The sequence below is a fragment of the Stegostoma tigrinum genome, chromosome 12 (genome assembly GCF_030684315.1).
Source record: "Stegostoma tigrinum isolate sSteTig4 chromosome 12, sSteTig4.hap1, whole genome shotgun sequence".
Lineage (NCBI taxonomy): Eukaryota > Metazoa > Chordata > Chondrichthyes > Orectolobiformes > Stegostomatidae > Stegostoma > Stegostoma tigrinum.
In genome coordinates, this window is record NC_081365.1 from 44,161,662 (window position 1) to 44,187,443 (window position 25,782).

Consider the following 25,782-nt stretch of genomic DNA (forward strand, 5'->3'; position numbering starts at 1 on the left):
CATGCACACACATAGTACTGAGTGTTGGTTAACTTGAGAAGCATTCAACCTTTTGTTAATTACTTATAATGACCAAAAGTTCAAGCCTCACTTTGATACACTTTAGTCATTGTTAACAATGCATGGAAGTTTAATTAAAAATTGTAGTATTTTGTCTAACTTATATTCCAAAAGGTTATCAGACGTGCACCAACTGAAATATATGTTTCTAAAGGCAACTTGCTGGACTTTTACAATAAAGAAAATTAAGGACTAAATTTAAAGTTCATGGGGAAGTAATTTTTACAGACCTTTGAAGATCTGTTTTTCCTGGGGTTTCCACATAAGCTCATTTTGAAAAGAATCATAATACACCCTAGTAAAATAGAGCTTTTGAATTTTATCCTGTTTCCCTGCAAATATGAAATATAAACAACCAAATAATGCTGAAAAGTGCAGACAAAATGTTTCGGGGCAGGATGAAACAAACACAATGCATTACTGAAAAATTTGTAATGTACAAGTTCAGTGCACTGAGTGTGTTCAGGTACTACCCAAAAAGGCAAGTCAGACAATAAAAATGCCTAGCACCAGCAACTTGTACATTAAATATGGAAAATAAATTTGACCTGTCACCCTGCAACTCTAATATAGTCTAGGTAGGTCCGCAGTCCACAAAAAAAACAAAAACAAAAACCGTGGACAAAGTAAATCAAAACAGGGACTGTTGTTGAGCAAAAAGGATGCTTTGATCCATACCACAATACAATGGGAGATTGAATTCAAAAATGTGTCACATTTTGCTTCTGAACCAGTAACAAAATAAACCCAGGTAGTTATTTTGCAATTTGTACTGGAAAAGGCCATCTCGGTGTCATTTAGTCTTAATATCAATAATTGCCAGGCAAAACGCTTAGTTAAAAAATTAGAAGTGATTCTATCGCATTTATGACCACCATATACAGATTTAAATCTTCATTTCATAATTCTAATAGTTCCACAAATCAGAATTTTTTCATGGGTAATAGGAAAAACCAGAGATGAACAGGTTACCAACATGTTTAGTTTTTACTTGGATCTCCATTTTGTTTGTTCAGCTGGCAAGGAGGAACAGAGCTATTTTGTCAGCTGCCTCGTAGCTCTGACACTCCAATCTAGGATAGCTCCTAAATTTTTTTGGGGGGGGGTTAGGTAATTAAGTATGTAAAGCTATTGAAAACTATAATTCTCCCAACTCTTCAGTTTGTCCTAATTATCATTTACTTGTTTTAACTGACTAGTTGTTACTAGATTTTTTAATCAACTTATTCAGACATGTAGGGGCTTTTATCTGGAAGTAGATGAGACTTGATCCCAGGCCTCCTAGTCTAGTGGACTGCTTCTGTTTCCTCCATCAGGGCACCAGTGCTTCTGAATCAATTAGATGCAAAGACCGTCAGGGGCAGTGGAACAACAAAAGTGATGTTAAGGGAGAGGAGAGTTAGAGCAGCCAGAGGAAGTGGCAGAGGCAGGTACAAGTATCACACTTAAAAGACACTTGTACAGATATATTGACAGCAAAGTTGTAGAGGGATATGGGCCAACTGCAGGTAAACAAAACTAGTTAACTTGGGATACCTGATTGGCATGGATTAGTTGGCCTGATGGGTCAGTTTCTGTGCTGTACAAATCTGATTCTATAAATCTTAATAGCCAAGGGGTCAAATTATATTTTTGTTTTAGTATCGGTATTTTTGGTAGAGTTTCAATTTTTGCTTAAATTTGCAAAAAGAGCTTTGACTTTTTGTATACGAGTACACAAATACATTTCTCACCCATTTAAAGCCCAAAGTAGTGTGCAAGGTTGCAGTTAGATATCTGGCAGAAGCACCAAGTCGGGAAGCAGGTGGATCAACGGCATTTCAGACAAAAACTCTCAAATAAAATTCAAACATGCTCTATTTCCTGTCATGAGAGAATCATTACAGTTTTCACCTGGAAGCAAAATCTAGGTCATTTTCTCCACAGTAACAATGACCTGATATGCTTGTAGAATTTAATTCCAACATTTTATCAAATTAAGGAAAGCTCAAAATTTTACAGAAATAGACAAGAAACTGAGGAAAATAGTTCAACCATAACTTTAGGTGATTATGAATGTAATTTCCAAGCAAAAATAGGAACAGTGCTAAAAAAGAACACGATGCTGAAACAGAGATTGTAGGAACTGCCAATGCTGGAGAATCTGAGATAACAAGGTGTGAAGTTGGATGAACACAACAGGCCAAGCAGCGAAGTTTGACGTTTTGGGTCGAGACCCTTCTTCAGAAATGGGGGGAGGGGAAAGGGACTCTGATATAAATAGGGAAACAGGGGGAGGTGGATAGAAACCTCCCCGTCTCCCTATTTATTTCAGAATCCCCTTCCCCTTCCCCATTTCCGAAGATAGTTCTTGACCCAAAACGTCAAACTTTCCTGCTCCTCTGACGCTGCTTGGCCTGCTGTGTTCATCCAGCATCACAGTGTTATCTACTATCCTGAAATAGTTTGTTCAAACACATACTCACCGACATTAGGTTAAATCTTTATTCTAGCCTGTGCACAACGTAGTTCAAGCAAAGAGGAAAAAGAATGTACAGACGCATGGAACAGAACCACGAATTCAGTCATTGCATTTGTCAAATAAAATAACTAATCTGTTGTGTTTGCATGTTTAACAGACAGTAAGGGCAACTTCAAAGTTTAAAGATTAATATCACATCTATTTCCTGTAATAATGCTAATCCACTCAAAACTTGAGATAATTAAATATCCTGGCCTGTAAATGCTAAAGTAACAATTAAAATCACACCACATACATCAGTTTGTGGCTATTCCTAACAGAAAATTTGGCATCACACTACGTTATACAAAACCATTTTGCATTATCCTCATACGTACCTGGCTACAATCATTCTACAGTTAGGCATCTAACGACACACCGAAATTGACCCGTTTTCCTGCTGTATTTTGTTCTTGAGGATTTTTTTGTGACCCTTGATCACCATGACTTCCTTACATGACCATAAATTAGTCATTGCGTAATGACAAAAACAGATTCACAAGCATATCAGTGCACCCAAAAGTTACAACATACAAAATGATTTTCAACAAATGATCACCAGTAAGAGAGGGAAATCCATGATTAAATTATGCAGTTTTCAGACAGTTCTGCTTATGACCTCAGAATGTAGACTATGGCTCTGCTACATGGGGGCCAATTACATGCATACAATCACAGTCAGACAGGACAGAAATAGACCCTTCGGTCCTACCAGTCCATGTTGAACATAATCCCAAACTGGTTCCATCTGCCTGCTCCTGGCCCTTTTCCGTCGAGGTTACCTTCTCATGTACATATCTAAATGTCTTTTAAAGGTTGTAATTGTACCCACTTCCTCAGGATGCTCACTCCACACGCAAACCACCATATAAAAATATTTGCCCCTCATTTCTCTTTTAGATCTCTTTCCTCTGAACAAACTTTAGTTTATTTTGTTTCAGCAATTACACGCAAGTTCCTTTAAAAAAATTCAATCACAGCACAGAGGCTGATCATTCAGGTTATTAACTCTATGCAAATTGCACCATAGATTTTACATTAAAAACACTGACCTCTTTAAATAACGCCAGATAAATTAACTTCATTTTCACCTAGTCAACACCTCAAGTAAAACTATTTTCTGAAGTATGTTCTCCAAAGTTCTGAACAGTTTATGTCTATGACCAGTTGTATGTAAAAATGCATGTGGTCATCTCACAGTGCTACACTCCCACATCAGCGAATGTCAGCACAACACAAACATTCTTTCCATTCAAGTAAAATATCTACTTAAAAAATCATTCCCACTTTAAAACTAGAGGGAAAATATCACTGAACAAGATTACAGTTATTTCCAATTCAGCTGAGATAGAGAAAAAACACTCCCTCATACTTCCAATGATGGGTACACCCGGAGCACATGCCTGATTGCTACATTTTCCCAACATGTTCATACCTCCCAAGGAAAGCAAAGGTGAAACAATGGCAATTACACCTTCTTTCCAAAGAAAAAGATTGAAAGTTCCAAATAAAAAATGGTTTCAACATTTAAATTACAAATAACATGTCCTAATTCTTATTTGCTTCATATTTCTACACAGTCAAGTCTGTAATCTAAGTTTAATGCTGGAAGTAAACAATCAAAAGCTAAATTCATGATTATACTGCCCTGAAATCATGCAAGCACAAGTGAAAAATTATAAATTTGACCCACTCTGCCCTTAACCAGGTTCTCTCTTCAACTTCCAAGACTTAATTGAGATAGGCCTTATCTTCTGGATTACCTAGACTATGAAGTTCAAAAATGAAGAGGAAATAACAAAGAAAAAAAAAGACAATATACAAGGGTTTGGGGCTGATGACCAGCAAAAGAGAAACCCATAACTGTTCTACAGGCATATAAACAATACAGCAAAAAGGGGGAAAAGCATAAGCTGCCTCACCACTGGGGACCCAGGTTCAACTCCTTCCTGGGGCGACTGTGTGGAGTTTGCATATGCTCCTCATGTCTACGTGGGTTTCCGCCAGACGCTCTGGTTTCCTCCCACAGACTAGAGATGAGTAGTTTAGATGGACTGGCCATGCTAAAGTGCCCATAGAGTCCAGGAACGTGCAGGCTAGGTGAATTAGCCATGGGAAATGCAGGGTTGCAGGGATATGATAGAAGGGTGGGGCTGGGAGGAATGTTCTTTACAGGGTCAATGTGGACTCAATGAGTAGAATTGCTTATTTCCACACTATAGGGATTCTATGAGGAATAAAACAAGGGTTTAAGCCTTTTAGAAACTAAAAAAGAAATGGAAAAGGCAAAGACACAACCTAAGTAATAAATGAGTCCTTAAAGTATCTTTGGTGTTTCAGGTCCAGTGACCCTTCCTCAGAACACACCGGACCAGAAACGTTAACTGTTTTCTCCTCCACAGATGCTGTCAGGCCTGACGTTTTCCAGCAATTTTGTTTTTGTTCCTGATTTACAGCATCTGCAATTCTTTTGACTTTTACTTAAATAGCTTTCTTCATCTAGAAGGTACTGCCAAAGGAAAGAGATAATTGAGGTACTAAATGAGAAGGGAATTGAGATATTAAAAAATTAATGAAAGGTATTATACAGCAAAGTTGACAAGTCACCAGCATCAGATGTTAGCCTGAGGCTAACAAGTGAAATTGCAAAAAGAAACTGAGCATAAGCTTTTAATCTTCTTTAGATATGGAAAGATGAGGAGACTCAACAATTTCAATTACTAGACTCGATTGAAAAAGGGAATCAGAACAAATCCAGCAACTGAGCAACTTAAAATCATGGTAATGGGAAAGCTTTTAGAAAAATAAATGTGACAAAATCAAGGCACTGTAACAAGCGCATATTAGTGTTAGAAAGTCAGCATAATCTTTTTTTTTTAAAAACAGACATGCTGTTTCACTCGACCACATTTTTAAGGGAACAGCAGTGGTTCATAACTGGTACTGCAGTCAATGGGATGTACAGGAGCTTCTAAAAGGCACTTGATGAAATGCTGCATTTCACTGTGAGTCCAATGAATAAAGAACGATAGCAGCGACATGAATACGAAGTTTGCTAAGTGACAGGAAGCAGGCGAACAATTGTTCTTTGGACAGGAGAGTTGTTCCCTTGGATAGGGACTACGCCACTTTCTTGAAATACAATGATTTACTCTTGTCTACAGGATTCAATTTAAAGTTTTTCAAATGACAAAATGTTTAAGTGTATGGATTGTGAACAACTACGATGAAAACTAATACACCAAAATTAGTGGAATGTACAGAGATGTGGCAAATGAAATTTAGTGGAGATAAAAATGAGTGATACATTTTTGCTAGGAACAAACAGGGTACAATGCTACAATGAAGAGACAAATGATCAAATGCGGCAAGACAGACAAAATAGTTAACAGTGCAGAGTACAAAATCAAGCAGGTTCTGAAAAGTTTTTAAATTCACTCCAATCTTGGCAGTTGAGTTTCAAATTCTGGGCCTCACTTCAGACAAGCGTGCAAAGGCTTCAGAGGGTGCAAAAAAGATTTGACTATCTCGCGATAATGAATTTCATCAATGAAGACAGGTTTTACAAGCTGGGGCTGTCTCCACATAAAAAGGGGAGTGGGGGGGGAGATTTTCAGGAGCAATCTGGGGAAAGCTACTCACTTTGGCGGTGAAATCAAGAAGCAAATGATATAGATTAAATGTGGTCGGCCAAAGACAAATACAATCAGGACTTTAAAATGCAGAATGCACGAGGAGCTGCAATTCTCTACCTGACGGGATGAAGGTGGGAGGTGTACTTGTGCTTTCAAAAGGGAACTGAATAAACCCCTGAAGATCTGTAGAATTAAAAAGTGAGGGGAGTGGCAGGCTAAATAGTCTGGGCTTCTACCCCGGAGTGTCAGAGGCTGAAGAGTGGCCTTATAGAAGTTTACAGGGTGGAGTGTCATGAAGGTCATGGATAAAGTAAATAGCCAAGCTGTCTCTCCTCCCACCCAAAAAAAAACTAGAGGCATAGATTTAAGAAGTGGGGGGGGGGGGGGGGGGGGGGGAGAGAGAGATTTAAAACTGACCCAAGGGATAACATTTTCATGCAGAGGGTGGTGTGTAGAAGGAACAAGCTGCCAAAGGAGATGGTGGAGGTGGTGAAATTTACAATATTTTAAAAGGCATCTGGATGGGTCTGAATCGGAAATACTCAGAGGGATATGGGCCAATTGCTGGCAAATGGGACTAGATCAATTTGGGATAGGTGTTTAGCACAGACAAGTTGGAACAAAGGGTTGTTTCTGTGCTTTGTAACTATGATTCTAATTGCTCTTTCACAAAGCCAATGTAGTCTTGAAGGGCTGAAAGCCTGCTTGTGCTGTACCTGATGATCCAAATTAGCATGGATTAGCACTCAAATGTATAGCAATACAGATAGAGACTTGGATTTTCTCATAGAAGGCTAAGATAATCAAAATGAAACCAGTTAATATACCAGTTACGCAGGCTTATGTATGACAAATGAAGTTTTTAAATGTTTGTACTTCATTTGTACAAAGTTAACTAATCAGTCTTGAATTTAAGAACAAACTGACTTTTAGAATTCCAGCACGAGTGGAAATTTTGGGTAAGAATCATGATACATAAAATATAATGCAGTTGTTCTATTCCTGTCTGAGCACATTCATGGCCACCAGTGATCAGCTGCTCTTAAGACTAGACTGCCAGACCTATAACAGAGATTGCTCAAGAAGTTTATCAGTCAACACTATTTTAAGCAATAGATTAAATATTGCCTACTTTTTCCATTAACCTTGTGAGGAGAAGCTTGTTTGTTTAAAAATCAGTGGAAATACACCAAGCTGGAAGATGCCATTTGTACTTCAGAATTAAATAAAGGTTTTCAGCCCAGGTCCTGATCGCTGTTGCTCTACTACCAAGCAGAATGAAAATGTTGCATCGCTCATCCAACAAAGCTTTCCCATAGATGGGGGCAGTCACCAGCACAAACATTACATGTATTGTAACTATGAACAGCGCTACAAAATGTGTTACGCAGCATTGCCAAAGTGTGTGCCTCTCACAAACTATGCAAACATATTGTCAGCAAAAGTTTAAATTCATTACAAAAATTTTGTCACAAAGAAACCTACTGATGAGAGAGTATTTGACGGTCCAATTAGATCAAATTTTCTTGATGACTTGAAAAGTCTTCCTGAACAGTTAATATTACATGAAGCATTTAATTCATCTTTTCCACGTTTACAACTGAAGAAACACCTGCTTTTCCTGAATTCATAGCTCTCAATGATTTCAGATATTCCATTGGCTCCAAAGACATGGAAATAGATCATGAATGACTCCAAAGACATTCTTCTAATAAAGGCAATTAAATTTACAACGGATTGTCTGGTCACCAATATCAGAAAAATTTTTATTCAGAAAGATGATAAAGTTTATCTAGTGACAAGAACAGACCTTCAACCAAGGGACAGGATTATTCAGTCAGCAAGTGCTTAAAAAGAATAAAGCCTTCTTTACTTTTGTAGACAGTGTGTACTATCTACAAAATAGACTGCAGAAATTCAAAGATCCTCAGACAGCACCTGCCAAATCCACAACCACTTCCATGGGCAGGGGCAGACATATGGAAACACCACCACCACAGTTCCCCTCCAAGCCACTCATCCTGACTTGGAAACATATCACTGTTCCGTCACTGTTGCTGGGTCAAAATACTGTAATTTCCTTCCTCATGGCATTGAGAGTCAACCTATAGCAGGTGGATTGCAGTGGTTCAACACAGCAGTTCACCATCACCTTCTCAAGGGCAACTAGAGATGGGGAAGAAATGCTGGCCAGCCAGTGATGCCCACATCCCACAAACGAATAGAAAAAAAAATTCCATGCTTGTGTTTTCATCCCTTTCAGATTTGCACAGTTTAGTGAAGTAATGAATAAGAGGACTTCCACAATTTAAAAAAAAACTCCATGTGTCAGACTTGAGAACAAAACTACTCGATTACAATTCAGGTTTTATGACTAGACCATACACCTCACCCATGAAAAAGGCATTTTGATCTATTATTGAACAGCACTTGGAAAAACAATGAAGGTAATTTTGGCCAGGTCTGAAGTCTCGGGTGCAAAACCTCAATTGCAAGATGATCCTTTAACACCAATGTGTTAGAAGGGCCATATTAGAGGACGAATCTTTCAGTTGCATGTCATTTATAACAAGAACAAAACCTAACTGTAAATGATCATTCAGGCAATAACATAACACAATGTCTTCGAAAATGAATTCAGCCAGTTATTTCAACTTATTTGGTGCATTCTATTAAATGGAGTATAAAGTCAAATTACGAAAACAGTAACGTATACCCACTCCAGGACTGTTTCTTGTTTCTGTTTCATTCTTTAAAGCTACACATTAGATGCAGGCTGCGTACAGACATTTTGCAAAGAACTCCATCAGCTGACATCACAAAGTTCCACTCCAGTGACATCACAAACAGCAAAAACACCAAGGATGAAGAGTGCTTAGTAATGTGGTATTAGAGTGTGATCATGGCATCATTACGTCCTGTATTTTAAATTAATAATTGCAATTAAAACAGTACAGCCTAAAATTCAAAACTATTTATCCTAATCTACACAGCTGTTTAAGGTTCATCAGGAAACTCTAATAGTATAGCTGAAGAACTAAGTTCAGATAGTTTCTAATGCTTTCAATCACAACATATTGAACAAAACAAGTCCAGTTAAGGCATCATTAGGTGTTAAGAAATAGCAGCAGTGTTAGGCTTTTTAGTCCTTCAAGCCTGCTCTACCATTCTATCAAATCGTGGCTGATTCAACAATCCTTACACCCACTTTCCTGCTCTTTCCCCATAACCCTTGATTCCCCAACTGACTAAGAAACATTAAGTCTTAAACATACAAGGACTCTGCACCAACAGCTTTATGACAAGACGCTCCAAAGAGTCTCAATCCTCAAGAAATTCCTCATCTCAAACTTAAAAAAGGTGGTACCCCTTCCTTGAGGCAATGGTCCCTGGTCCTAGACTGTCCAATGAAGGGAAGCATCCTCTCAACATTTAACATATCAAGCTCCTTAAGAATCCTACTTGTTTCAAAGAGATCACCTATCACCCTTCAAAACCCCAGTGAGTGGAGTCTCAACTTGTCTAGCCATGGCTTATTAGACAATCCTCTCATACCATGGATCATCCTAACAAACCTTCTCTGAACTACCTCTGATGAAATAATACCTTTTGTTAAATAGGGGACTAAAATTGCTCTCAACAAATATGGTCTCACCAGCACCTTGTACTGCTGCAGGAAGAGTCTCCTACTCATTTTATTAACCTTCTTTCTGGCCAACTTTGAATACCCCCAAATCCCTGTGATGCAGCTATTCTTCTCAATGATTTTTACTTTAAATGTTCTGTTTGAATGCCTCACAAGTGACACGCAGCACTATTCAGCAATAACCAGCATTCACTTGTGTTCTGCCAGAAATCAGTTCTAGAACCAATCACAGCCTTTGTCCAAACATAGGCAGAGCTAAATTTGAGGTGAGTGGAGTTGAGATGAGATGAGAGTAATACCTTTCACATAATTGTAGAATTGAACTGCATGCGCGTCAGGCACCTGTTGCAAAACTGAAGTTACCGGCAACGAGGAAGAAATCACTCCATGGTTGGATTCACACTTTGTACAAAAAGAACACGGTTTGTGACTGTCAAAGTAATTTTTCATGATCCCAGAACACCCTGCTGCAATAGTACCCTAGGGTAGTCTCCTATGCCCAACAACTGTCAGCTGCTTCAATCTTTTCATCAAGGAGGTCACAAATTATGGATAACAAGGTGCAGAGATGGATGAACACAGCAGGTCAAGCAGCAGAGTAGCAGAAATGCTGATGTTTCGGGATGTTCACGATTAAGTGCAGTGTTCAGAATCAGCAAAGTCTCAAATCTCCTGCAGCAAAAATGCAAATAGCATTCAGGCTGTGTTAAGTGACACTAAAATTTGCAGCTAAAGTGCCAGACAATGACCACTGCACAGAGAACATTTAACCATTTCAACTGCAACAGCATAACAGTAACTGAATGTATTTTGACATTCTGGTGTCAAAACCTAAGTTAACTGAATCATCCACAAATACAGCACAATAGAACATCAGATGCAAAATGCTCTGCAGCAAGTATGTCACTTCATTGATTTCCCACGGCCAGAGCATATGTATTCCAAAATTACTCAAACATGTGAAATTAGGGAGGAAGCCATACAAGCCTCTCAGGTTTGTTCGTCCATTGAATGTGATCACAGCAGATGTGACTTTAATTTCAGATTCACATTCCAGCCAACCAGATACCTTCCAGCTCCTTGTTCAACAAGCATCTATCCATTTCTGCCCAAAAATATTCAAGGACTCCATTTCCACCACTTTTTGAGGAAGAAAGTTCCAAAGGCTTTTGGCCTATATGAAATTTTTTGCATGATTCATTTTAAACGGGCAACCCCTGAACAGTGATCACTTGCTCTAAATTCTCCCATAACAGGAAACAGCCTCTCTATATTTAACCAGTCAAGATTCCTCAGGAACTTATCTTTTTGTCAAGTCACATCTCACATCTCAGAATTCCTACGGGTACAAAGTGAGCCAGATCAACTTTGTGTCTTGACCTTACCAGGTATTAAAGTCTGGTAAACCTTCCTCGAACACCTCCAACATATCTACATCCTTCCTCTAGTAAGAGGACCAATACCGTGCACAATGCTCCAGATACAGTCTCACCAGTAGTCTGGATAATCCAAGCATAACCTTACTTTTGTAATCAATTTCACTGGTGATAAATGATAATAGAGACCACCTCAAGTACTTGTTGTACTGTTTCCTAACCTTTTGCAATTCATGCATGAGGATTCACATACCTGTGCACCTCAGAGTTCTGCAATCTCACCATTTAGATAATATGGTTTCAATCTGCCTGCCCAAAATAGATCATTTCACATTTTCCCACATAATACTCCAATTGCCATATCATTGTACACATTTAATTTTTGTTGCCTCCTTATGTCATATTCATGGCTTACTTTCTTTCCTAACTTTGTGTCATCAGCCAGTTTGACAGTCATACTTTCCTTCCTTTCATCTACTTCCAGTTCTGAAGTGTCATATGAGACCAGAAATGTTAAGTCAGTTTCTCTCTCCACAGATGCTGCCAGACTTGCTGAGTTTCTCTAGCATTCTGTGCATTTGTTTGAGCTCCCAACCTCTAAGGCATACCACGTCCTTGTATCTCACCAACCTGAAAAAAGGCCTATTAATGACTGTTCTGCCACTTGTTAGTCAGTAGATTCTCTCTCCATGCCAATATGCTACCCCAAGAGGTTTTTATTTTCCACAATAACTTTTCATGTGGTACCATATTAAACGCCTTCAAAACATTTATGCACACTACATCCACCTGTTCCCCTTTATTTACTTGAAGCTCAACACCATTAAAGACAAAATAAGCCCTTGATCAGCCTAAAACCGAAAGAACTGCAGATGCTGTAAATCAGTAACAAAAACTGAAGTTGCGAGAAAAGCTCAGGTCTGGCAGCACGTGAAGAAAAAAGTCAGAGTTAATGTTTCCGATTCAAGAACTAAAGAAGGGTCACGAGACCAGAAACATTAACTCAGATCTTATTCTTCACAGATGCTGTCAGACATGCTGAGCTTTTCCAGCAACTTTTGTTTGTGACCCTCAATCAGTGTACTGTCCATCACCAGCACACAGTGCACATTGTGTACCACCGGCAAGTCACAGAAGACTAGATTAATTTAGGATATCTGGTCAGCACAGGCAAGTTGGACCAAAGGGTGTTTCCATTCTATACAACTCCGACTCTCTTGGCAGCATCTTCCAAATCCACCCCTAGTGGAAGGAGAACAGACATGAAAACACTATCACCTACAAACTCTCCTCCAAACCCCACACAATTATGACATAGAATTGCACAGCCGTTCTTGGGTGAAGCAGAGTCAAAACAATTAAACTCCCTTTGTCACAACACTGTGGCTGAACATACACCATATGGACTGCAGGTTCAAAAGAGGCAACTTGCCTAAAGACAATGACTCTCACCCTGGCCACTGCTCTTGATACAGCATCATCTGTTTCCTCAAGTTCAAGGGATATAGATTTGAAGTAATAAAACTGCAATTGGTTTGCTTCCCAACAGGTCTGGTTAAATTGAATTTGTCAGCTTAAATCCAATGATTTCACAAGAGATAAAAAGTTGTGGTTAACTATTTCTAAAGCCCTTCTTTCATCCTAAGTTCCAAGGACATGGAACCATTATAAACAAAAGTAGGACATTAAGGTAATACTGAGTCAGAAGTTTTTTTTTGAGTGTCTTAAAGGGAGAAGAGGGCGAGTATCCCGGAGCTTGGGCATAGGTAACTCAAAATACTGCAATAATGGAGCAATTAGAAGCGAGCAATACTTTTATTAAAAATTCACTCAGTGGAAGTGGGCACCGCTGGCTAGACCAGCATTTATTGCCATCCCTTATTAGTGGTCGCTGCAAGCTGCCTTCTTGAACTGTTCCAGGCCAAGTGCTGCAGGTGGACCCACAATGCTGTTGAGGGAGTTCCAGGCTATTGATTCCAGAGAAGGGACAGCAATGTTACTCATGGCGTATTCAATGACAGTAACACAACAATCAATAAAAGGTGGTTAGATTCTCGCTTGTTGAAAATGGTCACTGCCCAGCATTTATGTGGCACAAATGTTACTTGCCATTTTTTCAGTCCAAGCCTGGATATTGTCCAGGTCATGCTAATTTGGACATGGATTGCTGCAGTCTAATAAGTTGCAAACGCTGCTGAACATTGATCAGCAATGACTGCACATTCCCACTTCTGATTATGACGTGGGGGGGGAGACGAGAAGTCAATGATGAAGCAGCTGAAGTTGGCTGGGCCTAGGTCACTACCCTAATGAACTCCAACACATTTCCTGGAGCTGAGCCTCAAACAACTATAGCCGTCATCCTACATGCCAGGTATGACGCCAACCAGGAGAATTTTGCCAGATTTCCAATGACTCCAGTATTGCTAGGGTTCCTTGATGCCACTTGCTAAAACGTCAAGGGTCATCCTCCCCAAATTTCACCACTGAAATTCAATATTTTTGTCCATGTTTAAACCAAGGCTGTGCAGGCTAGAATTAGGTGACAGGCATCTCTGAAGATTGGGAGGCTGGATCAAATTTTTCACATTCCAGACCTCAGCATGCCACTGCTCTCAAGTTTTCATTGAGCATGCATAACCATATTCTCAAGAGTATGACTGTTCCACTTCCTGTATCAACTGAACTACAACTCCTGAGCAATTCTGCTTTAAGTCATTCGATACACTGATGCCTGTCCCACAGAAATAGGAATGCAACTTCACAAAAGCCAAAAGTCCAACACAAGGAAGACTTATCAAATGAACAGACAGATCTCAGTTCAAATCAGTATTAAGTTGCTGAATAGGTTTACAGCATTTACAACAAACAATTCTTTCGGTTGTGACCCACTTAAATTCATCTTGGCCTACTTCTGACTGCTGCATGTTTAGTTTCTAAATTTAAATGCACAATGATGTCAAATAAATATATTGCTGATACGACAGAATTCCAGTATACCGCTGCATAAAATTCTAAATCCAGGGAAAAATCTAGAACCCTGATCCAAATCTAACCGCTTCTTACTACTTTGTGCATATCCAATTAACTGCCTTGGTTCACGATAACTTCTAGGCCATAGTTTCATTTTGTTTTAATTAATTGTGATATGAGTCAAGCAAAGGCAGATGGGACAAGTTTAGTTTGGGTATATGGTCAGCATGGACTAGTTGGGCCGAATGATGTGTTTCCATGCTGTATGACTCTGACTATGACTATGACTTTATAACAAGTCAAATTAAGACCTGAAAATAAAACAACACCATTAATTGTTCAAAAAGGTCTTTCAGAAAACAATGGCAGCCATGGCTTAACAGGTTAAAAAAACTCAATCCGGTATAACAATGTCAAAGACAAAGACATCTCACAACAAGGTAAGATTCATTGATATAAGGTGCAATGGCACAGAGTGTCTCGAGGTGCTGCACCCGACTTCAAGAACTCTGCAGAGATTAGTCTAATGGAGAAAAATCAGCAAAGCAGGATTTTTACTCATGTTATCTCATAACTAGAGTTGCAAGTGTACATATGTAGATACAGGCTAAGGTCAGGACATGTCATGGCTGCAATGCCACCAACTGTTAAGTCGTTGCTTGGATTCATTGCCAAAGCTCCTGCATCATGAATGGTAAGTATGGAAGACTAGAAGGCTGTTGATATTCATGGAGCAATGAGTGCCTTCCCAAAAGAATGGGGACGGCACAAAACACTATCAAAGTTTCTGCACTTTCACAACAATAAGTTTGCTTGACATTTCAATGTTAATGAAGACATTTTCTACCAGGTGCTTCTTCCTGCTCTGCCTTACCCATTTACAGTGGCCTGGTTGACTCTGAATCAACTACGCATTGAGCCTTCCACCTGCACAACAAAACTCCACAACTGACTATCAAAAAACACCTCTCCTCAACAAAACCAGGAAGGGGAGCTAGGCAATCTAATGTACTTCTCAGCTAATTAACACTCTTGTTCTGATGGCATCCATAGCTCTTAACCTCACATGTAGACTTTCTCCAGCTGCTTCGCAATTTATAAGATGAATGCTCTCCTGGTAGCATCTGAAGAAGACCGGTAACAGTAGCAATGAGGGAGGTTTTTGCAGGGAGAAGGATGAATATGCGCTGAATTCCACACAAGGGGAACAAAATTATGGAAAGATGGAGGCATATGTCAGAAAAGAATCAGAAGTTTAGAATAATGCCAAAGGTCAAAAAAATTTCATCCTTGTCTTTATAATGCGACTTTTCAACTACTTCAAGTCTTTTCTAAATTTCTACAATTTTTTTTAAAGCCTGGAAACAGCATTTACAAATTTCACTTTTCCAGATTTACAGCAACCCTCGGGAACCCTCAACTTCCAGTCAGCATTTCAATGCAATTTGAACGGTTAATCTTGAGTTAAACAATAACACGCACAAAATCTACTTGATTTGATCTACACCAATTAATTTTAAACCTGCAATTTTATAAAATGATAACTTTTGCCAACCCACTAGAGTTGTGATGTGGTAACTTGTGGATAAAGGCATAAGGTGGATGCGTCGTACTGACATTTCCAGACAGCATTTATTAAGGTGCCACATCAAACCTTATTATGGAAAATAAAAGTCCATAATGTAAGGAGGGGGTAGACATACTACCTTGAAAAAAGTTGGCTGGCAAAAGGAAAGGAAATGGTAGATCTAAATTTCAGGCTCACATATGACAAGGATCAATGCTGGAATCTCAATTTTAGACAACTTTTATAAGTAACCTGGATAGATTATGGTTGCCAAATGCATTAATGACACAGAAACTAGGAGCAGGCTATTTGGCCCCATCACTCAATATTCTCTAAGTTGTATTCCTGTTTTCTGCCCAAACCCTTTGATCCCCTTAAAATCTAAAATGTCTTTCTCAAACATATTCAATGAACTGGCCTCCGCAGGCTTCTATGGTAAAGAATTCCACAAGATCACAACCCTTTCATATGTCTCATTCAAACTTACCTCACCCTTATTTCCATGATGGGGTCTGCTGTTTATGGTCTCCCCAACCAAGAAAAACATCCTGTCTGCATCTAGTTAAGGAAGTACGTTGTGAAGATTGGAGAGAACAAAAAGATACTGTTATCTAAGGGAGTGGACAAAGATGTGACAAACAGAACAGTGCGAGAGAATGTGAAATTGACCACTTTGGCAAGAATAAACAAAGACCAGATTTCTATATGGGAATAGATTGCTCAGCTCTGAAACATAGAGCAATGTGAGTGTTCTCATGCATGAGCTGCAAATGGTTAGTCGGTAAAGCAAGTAATTCAAAGCACTACAGAGTATCATTTATTGAAGAGAACTGAACACAAAGGAAGGTTATGCTTCAGTTATACAAGGCACTGATAAGCCAGCATCTAGAGTACTGTGCATAATATTGGTCCCTTTATTCAAGTTTATCAGACTAATAATTGGAGATGGGCTGTATTACGAGTAAAGGCTGACAGTTGCACCGGCTGAGATTGTTGAAATATGAGAACTTAAAGGGCCTTGACACAGATGTGGAGAGGAAGATTCTTGAAGTGGAGAATAAAGAACCAGAGTCACTGTTTAAAAACCAGAGGTTGGACAAAAATATCAGGCAAACTTTTCTTGTCAGTTGTACGACACAGAAACTGACCCTTCAGTCCACCTCATCTGCACCAACCAAATTTCCTAAATCAGTCGAGTCCCATTTGCCAGCATTTGGCCCGTATCCCTCTAAACCCTTACTATTCATATACCCATCCCGATGCCTTTTAAATGTTGTAACTGTATCAGCCTCCGCTACTTCCTCTGGCAGCTCATTCATACACACACCATGCTCTGTAAGAAAAAGTTGCCCTTTAGGTCCCTTTTAAATACTTCCCTTCTTGCTTTAAACCTACGGCTTTTAGTTTTGGACTCCCCTATCCTGGGAAGAGAGGTCTGACTACTGGCCCTATTCATGCTCCTCGTGATTTTATAAACCTCAAGAGTTCCACTCCTCAGCCTCCGACGCACAAGGGAAACAACCTCAGCCTATTCAGCCTCTCCCTATAGCTCAAACCCTCCAACTCTGGCAACATCCTTGTAAATCTTTACTGAACCCTTTCAAGTTTCACAATATCCTTCCTGTAGCAGGGAAAACAGAATTGCACGCCGTATAGCTGCAACATGATCTCCCAACTCCTATACTCAATGCACTGACCAATAAAAGCAAGCATAACAAATGTCTGTCACAAATCTGTCTACCTGGGACTGCATCTTCAATGAACTATAAACCTGCACTCCAAGGTCTCTTTGTTTGGCAATACACCCCAAGACCTTACCATGAAGTATACAAGTCCTGTCCCGATTTGCCTTTCCAAAATGCAACATCTCACTTTTATCTAAATTAAACTACATCTGCAACTCCTCAAACCATTGGCCCATCCGATCAAGGCCCTGTCATACTCAGAGGTAACATTCTTCACTCTCCACGACATCAACTATTTTGCTATCACCTAAGACTTACTAACCGTTCCTCCTAAATTCACATCCAAATCAAAATCAGGGAAACATGATGGAAGCAGAGTCCTGTAACATTTTTAAGGAAAAAAATCTAACTCACTTTCAAGCAAGTTGCCGATGCAGTATTGAGATACAGGTAATTACAACTCTGAGGCTAAAACTGGACCAGCAACATCTTTACTGAATGGCCAAGCAAATGTGAACGGAAGAATGGATTACTCTTGCTCCTTGTTAGACTCAAAACATTAGCTTACTTTCTCTCAAAAGATGCTGTCTGACCCGCTGTGATCTGCAGCGCTTTTCGTTTTCAGCTAGTCTTGCTTCTTGCTCATTTGTAGATTGAAATCACAAAAATTGTTGCTCAAAGCCTCTCTCCATTATAATCAGCACATTTCCCTTCTGCCTGCAAACTGATCATCCCATGGAAATTACAGTATTCTACTTTGACAAGGGAAAAACCATGTACACATTTCAAAGCAGCTACTGATATGAAAACCTGAGGGAAATCAGGAGGGCAAAAAGGGAGCATGATGTAGTTTTGGTAAATAGGGTTAAGGAGAATATATTTGTAGAACCCCTTTGGATTGAGGGCAAAAGAGTAACCAGGGAGAGAACCACAGGAGATGTGGGAGATACTAAACAAGTGCTTTGCATCAGTGTTTACTGTGGAGGCAGCAATGGAAGCCAGAGAACATGGGGAAACAAATAGCGACATTTTAAAAATATCCACATGACAGATGGAGTAGTGCTGGATTATTAAAACACATAAAGGTGGATAAATCCCCAGGACCTGATCAGGTGTACCCCACAACTTCATGAGAAGCTAGGGAAATAATTGCTGGGCCCCTGGCTGAGCTATTTGTATCATCAATAGCCACAAGTGAGGTGCTGGAAAACTATAGGGTGACTAACATGGTGCCACTATTTAAGAAAGGTGATGAGGAAAAGCCAGGGAACTACAGACCAGTGAGCCTGTCATAAGTGGTGGTCATCAGTTTTTGGAGGGAATCCTGAGGGACAGGATGTGTGTGTACTTGGAAAGACAAAGATTAATTAGGGATAGCCAACATGGCTTTGCACATGGGAAATCATGTCTCACAAATGTGATTGAGTTTTTTGATGAAGAAACAAAGAGGATTCATAAGGGCAGAGCAGTGGATGTAATCTATATGGACCTCAGGGAGGTGTTGGACAAGGTTCTGCATGATAGAATGGTTAGCAAGGTTAGATCACATGGAATGCAGAGAGAACTAGCTGTTTAGATACAGAACTGACTCGAATATAGAAGACAGAGGGCTACTTTTCAGACTGGAGGCCTGTGACCAGCTGTGTGCTCTAGGGATCAGTGCAGGGTCAACTGATCATGGTTAGTAAGTTAGCAGATGGAGCCAAAATTGGAGGTGCAGTGGACAGCAAAGTAGCTTACCTGAGAGTACAAGGGGACCTTGATCGTATGGGCTGGTAGGCCCAGGAGTGGCAGATGAAGTATAATTTAGATAAATGTGAAATGCTACATCTTGGAAAGGCAAATCAGGGCAGGACTTATACACTTAATGGTAAGGTTTCAGGGAGCATTGCTGAACAAAGAGACCTTGGAGTACATGTTCACAGTTCCTTGAAAGTGGAGTCACAGGTGGACAGGATACTGAAGGAGGCATTTGTCAGTACACAGACGTACAGGAGCTGGAGATCATGTGTTGTTCAGCTGCAACATAGGTTAGGCTACGTGTGGAATACTGCATGTAATTTTCATCTCCCTCATATAGGAAGGATGTTGTGAAACCTGAAAGGGTTCAGAAATGATTTACGAGGATGCTGTCAGGGTTGGAGGGTTTGAGCTACAGGGAAGAGGCTGAATAGGTTGGAGCTACTCTCTCTGGAATGTCACAGGCTGAGAGGTGACCTTATAGAGTTTATACAATCATGGGGGGCACAGATAGAGTAAAGAGAAAAAGTCCTTTCCCTGGGGTGTGGGAGTCCATAACTAGCAGGCATAAGTTTAAGGTGAGAGGGGAAAGATTTAAAAGGGATCCAAGAGGCAATTTTTTCCATGCAGAGGGTGGTATGTGTATAGAATGAGCTGCCAAAGGAAGGTTGGAGGCTGATCCAGTTACAATACTTAAAAGGCATCTGGATGGGTATATGATTAGGAAGGGTTGAGAAGGATATGGGCCAAATGCTGGCAAATCGCACTAGATTAATTTAGGATAGCTGGTCAGCATGGACAACTTGGACCGCTGGGCCTGTTTCCAGGCTGTACAGCTATGACTAACTCTTCAGTATTCATGCTGTTCCTTGCCTATCATTTTGTTGCATCAAAAAGCACCTAAATTTGAGAAAAACTGCTTACAACAATACAATCCTACAGTATACACAGACAAGATCCATACATATTCTAAATAGGAGTGCTGGAAATCCAACTTTCACTGAAATTCAAGACAGGTGACAACAAAAGTGATTTTTTTTTAAGAAACAAGTACAGAAATTTGGCTCATTTGATGCTTTCAGTTCACTGACAATGAAGTGTAGGAGCACAAATACGTCACGTAGCTCAAATCTGCTCCAAGGCCTGGGACCAACCAACTTGCAGTATAGGCTTAAAATTGTTTACCAGATAGCAGGAACTGCAGATGCTGGCAAATCTGAGATAACAAGGTGTAGAACTGGATGAACACAGCAGGCCAAGCAGCATCGGAGGAGCAGGAAGGTTGACGTTTTGGGCCTAACATCAGCCTTCCTGCTCGTCTGATGTTGCTTGGCCTGCTGCGTTCATCCAGCTCTACGCCTTTTTAGCTGCAGAATAGGTTGCTGGCCAGTTTTCAAAGAAATTAAATTTTGAATAATCAACTTTGTTCATGTAGGCATAAACAGTAGTTAGATTGTTCATTTCAATAAATGCTAAGTCACCCCCTTTCAAAGATGTTGTGACTTTTTTTTTAAATTTACTGTTACCAACAAATTCATTTTTGTCTATTCTATAATAAAACTATAATCACATAGGTGGCATAGAGAACTCAATTTCAACACTTCTGTTACAATTAATTTTAATTGGTACCTAAGGTTATCACAAAGTCAAAACTCCTTCTTCCTCTAGGTACTAACTACTGCACTTGCACGAGAAAAACTTGAATAAGTTACTGTTTTCAACAAAATCAGACGGTTAGAATGCAATGAAGTAGCCAGGTGAACCAGCAAATATAGAGCAACTTATCTCGCGAATATCAGTTTCTAAAAAGAAAACTGATTTCACGATTAACGTGATTCTGCAATAATTCTTGAAATCTGAACGTACTCACTATAGAATGCAATTTACTACATATGCTGCATCAGTATATTGAAATTTCGACCTCATGTGAACGTGTTACGCCAGTGAACTTTACATTTGTGGCTAACGACAACCATTACCGTAAAATAACATTTCAATGACATACTCAATTTGCCATTTCTTGAAGTATACTCATTCTGAACATTACGATCTTTCGTTGTAAGATTAATGTTTTAAAACGCTGTCTGCAGCCTAGGCCTGAAGTATTCGAGGCCTACATTTCCAGAGGGGGGAAAAAAAATCACCTCAGAAATGGCGTTTAACAGTGCAAGAGAAAAGGGGAAATATTTAATTTCCAGCTGGTTCGAAAAAGCGAACATTCAATTTTAAGGGTGGGGAAAGATTCGCCACCTTCAATTGAGCTCAATGACTCAAAGCAACGCAGGTCTTCTGCACAGAAACGGGCGCTTTCCCCTCATATACAGACAGATAAGGGGAGCCTGTCAGCCATTTTCCTCCTCACGCAGGCAGCAGCCGGCTTTTACCGTCGCCGTCAAAAGCCCTCAGACATGTAAACAGCTTCTTTGGTTTTTCACGGCGCTTTCCAGACTTTTCAATCTTCTCGTTCTGGGTGTCTAGCTTAACCGTCAAAAATAATTGTATCCGCTGAACAACTGAACTCTCACACCACTCCCAAACAACCTGAATTCAATAAAACAATTTTATAACAACTCAAGAGCCCCGTGCCTTACCAGGAATTAGGTCTCCTTTTCCAGGACTGTAAGCCTGGGGTGCGTAGGGAGGACGAGTGTGAACAGCGGGTAAGGGGGGGGGAGGCGGGGAGGAGGAGAAGGGGAGGGGGAACGACTATAGTTTTTTTTCCCCTCTCCCGCTGTCTCTTCTTCTTTTCTTCACCCCTCCTTCCTCCCCTCTCGTTTTATACGTTCCTGTCAACCTTTAAGAGAATCCACACCAAACATCAACCCAGTTCTGAACAGGACCGAGCCACACAACAATATGGCGGCGATGCGCGTTAATAAAAAAACTGCACAAACAGAGCAGACGCAATGGCCTGCGACGACACCGAGACGCACAAGAGGAAGAAAATAATAAAGAGCGGGTTAAAAGAAGGGAAGAAATAAATGAAAGGTCTGGAGGGGAGTGTCAGTTATTCGGGGATTTTGTCCCGTTTGTTTAAAGCCCGTTTCTTTCTGGATCTCTCGCCCACCCCACCAAAATACATTTTCAATCCTAGCCCGAGAAACCAAGTTAGTCTTGTTATTGTTAATAAAATAATAAGATCCCAGGTTCTACACAACCTCCTAACTGCTAGACTTTAGATATTTTTAATGGAAATGGGATTATTGCTGGCATTTTCTCTCCTATTCCATTCCAGCTTGTTCTTCCCCCTCCCACCCGTCCGGCCTGTCTCTGTTTCTATTTCACGCCTCCCCGCCTCCTCCTCCACTCGGGCCGCCGTCGTCTCCGCTTGAAGCCGCCCCCAGTCCCGGGCGACTAGCCGGACTCCAGCCGCAACCCCGGATGATGTCGTCATCGGGTTACGGGAGGAAGCCGCGCAAGCGCCACCTATTGACTAGACAAGAGCATAACTCCTTCACCTCCCCCACATAATCACCTTTAAAAGGGTAAACAAAGTTTGTATACTACTCTCACATTAGGCCGGAGATATACCAGTTGGATTTGTTTCAGGAACATTGCTGAGGTAAACTTGTTGCCATGTTTAGCTGTGTAAAATCAGGCTCTGTTCATGTGACATCCCCCAATATTGCTCCCAATAATCAAAGTTCCACAATGCCATCGTAGCAAAATTGGAGAGGGAAACATGAATTCAACGGGACATTGTCGCATAATGGACTAGCAATGCCAAGATACCGAATGCTGCTTGGCCTGCGGTGTTCATCCAGCTTCACGCTTTGTTATCTAACATTCTGCAGACACAGGTTCATGGTGACTGTTGATAACCTAATTCAATAAAAGTCTGGAATTAAAAACTTTCCAAATGGTGACCATGTAACCACTGCCACTTGGCAATATAAACCCATCTGGATGGGCTTACCCATGACTTCAGATCCATAAAATGTAGTGAACTGCCCTCAGGGCAATACACCACAACCCATGAATGATTTTTTTAAAAACTAGTTTGAGTATCAGATGGATGGAAACCACCCAGCCAGTTGTTGAGTACACTTTAACCTCCCAGAAAATTTAACAACCAGGGCTGTAGAGAAGGCTTTAAACAAATTAAAGGGAGACATCTAGGCTTATAAATTGGATATGGCAGAATCACAGGGCAACTATGTGGGTAACAATGTCCAGAATGGAACAGGAAGGAATAGGAACATTGAAAAACAGTGGTAAATAGAGTCAGAAGTAACAAAATGGCAAAAAATGCAAAATTAACGGCACTTTGAATGTATTTCGGAGTATGTAACTTTTCAAAAGGACAGGTAGGAAAGAAAGGACAGTGTAGTCCCATTGTGGTATGTGATGGATAAGTATGATAGATAGAAATTATCTTGAATCAGAAGATGTAGAATCCTAATGGGATTCGTCAAGATGTGAAATGTAAGAGGACACTGGTAGGAATAGTCTATAGGCTCCCTAACCGTAGCTATACAGTGGGACAGAAAATAAATCAGGAAATAATGAGGGCATGTAACAAAAGCAGTATGTTAATAATAAGATGACTTTGTTCTTCATGTCGATTGGAATAGTCAGATTGACAGAGAAAGCTATGAGGAATAATTCATAGTGTGTAGTTGGGACAGATTCCTGAAAAAGTATATGGTGGATCCAGTCAGGGATCAGAATATTTTCAATCTGGTGATGTGTAATGAGGCCAGTTCAATAAATGTCAGAGGACAAGATTGCCTTGGAAATAGTGGCCATAAAATAGCAGAATTTAGCATTTGGCTTGAGAGGAAGGAACATGGATCAGAAACTACTGTGCTTGGCTTAAATAAAGGCACTTACAAAGGAATGAGTGCAAAGATGCCCGAAGTGCACTACAGAAGGACTTTAACAGCAAAGAAGCTTGAGGAATATTGGCAGACATTTCAAAAAATAGCTCATGGCTCACAGCAGAGACATAGCCCAGTGATGAAGAAGGATTGTGGGAAACCAATAAGACAAGAATGGTTTATCAGAGAAGTTAAGGATAGCATTGGAAAGAAAAAAGACACATGCAGTGCGGCAAAGATTTGTGGTAATCCAGAGGATTGGGAAAATTAAAAAAAAAACAAAAGACAATGCAAAAACAATCATAGAGACGGAGAAAGGTTCAGAATAAATGTGCAAGCAATATCAAGATGGACAGCAACAGCTTATTTTAATATATAAAGAGGAAGACAGAATCCAAAGTTAATATAGTCTGCTCAAAGAATGAGACAGGGGAAACAATACTGGGAAACCATTAAATGACAAAGTAGCTGAACCAACATACTTCACAGTAGAAGACATAATAGCATGCCAAAATTACTAAGTAATCTAGGAGCAAAAGGAAAAGAGGAAATAAATGCAATAATTTTTATTAGAGAATAAATGCCAGGGAATCTAATGGACCTAACAATTGAAAGGTCCCCTGTACCTAAGGGGATGCATCTTATGATATTAAAGGCAGTAAATGCAGAGATAGGGGATGTACTGACAGTAATTTTACTGGAATTCTTAGCTTCTGAAAAAATCCCAGTAGATTCAAAAACTCCTAATATACACCTTTATTTAGGAAGGGAAGGAGGCAAAACTTTGGTCACCATATTGTGTAAGTTTCATGGCTCCTGTTAGGAAATGTCAGTCCATTATAAAGGATGTAATAGCAGAGCATTTAAAAATGCATAAGCTGATCAAACAGATTCATGAAGTGGAAATCATGTCTGACAAATTTATTAGAATTGTTTGGGGAGATAACAAACAGGGCACATAAATGAGAAATAGTAGATGTAATACTTCCAGAAGATAAAATTTGATAAGGTCCACACATTAGACCAGTTAATAAGGTGAGAGCCTATGTTGTTGGAGGCAGTATATCAGCTTGGATAGAGGATTGCTTAACTATTAGAGAGAAAGAGTTGGGAGAAGGAGTCGATTTCAGGATGGCAACCTGTGTGTGCCACAGGGACCAGTGTTGGGGCCGCAATTATTTACAAACAAGATTAATTGATTGGATGAGCAAAGTAAATGTACGAGAGCCAAGTTTGCAAAACACAAAAGTAAGTGAGAAAGCAAGTGGTGAGGATGTCACAAAGAGTCTGCAGAGGGGTAGAGGCAGGCCTAGTACTGGGCAAAAACTTGGCAGATGGAATGTTGTGTAGAGAAATGTAAGATAGGCACTTCAGCAGGAAGAATTGAGGTGGTGAATATTATTTAAATGGAGAAAGATTGCAGAAAGCTACAAAACAGAGAAATTAGGGGGTCTTTGTTCATGAATTACAAAAGGATTACATCCAGGTTCATTGCACAACAGGGAAGGCAAATGAAATGATGGCCTTTATTTCAAAGGGAATGGAATATAAAAGTAGGGAGATTTTGCTCAAACTGCACAAGGCAGTAGTCAGACCACAGCTGGAATACTGTGAACAGTTTTGCTCCCTATCTAAGGAAAAATATATTGGCATTGAAGGTAGTCCAGAGAAGGTTCACTTAGTTGACCTCAGGTGTGGAGGGACAGCCTTATGAGGAGAGCTTGAGTAGATTGGGTTTGTACATATTGGAATATAGAAGAATGAGAGGTGACCTTATTGA

The 25,782-nt window shown here is 40.0% G+C and overlaps 1 protein-coding gene across 2 annotated transcripts in view; it reads right to left on the bottom strand.

Annotated features, from left to right (window-relative positions):
- The window catches only part of usp9 (ubiquitin specific peptidase 9), a 230,651-nt gene extending 208,121 nt beyond the window's left edge, over nucleotides 1-22,530 (bottom strand). Inside the window, exons 1-2 of one of the 2 annotated variants that reach the window (XM_048541511.2) lie at nucleotides 21,774-22,530; nucleotides 16,245-16,315 (exon numbers count right to left, since the gene is read on the bottom strand). The gene's annotated coding sequence lies outside the window, so the exon portion shown is untranslated. The remainder of the gene's footprint in view (nucleotides 1-16,244; nucleotides 16,316-21,773) is intronic. The other variant, XM_048541510.2, reaches the window with a different exon arrangement.
- Nucleotides 22,531-25,782: the final 3,252 nt, after the last annotated feature.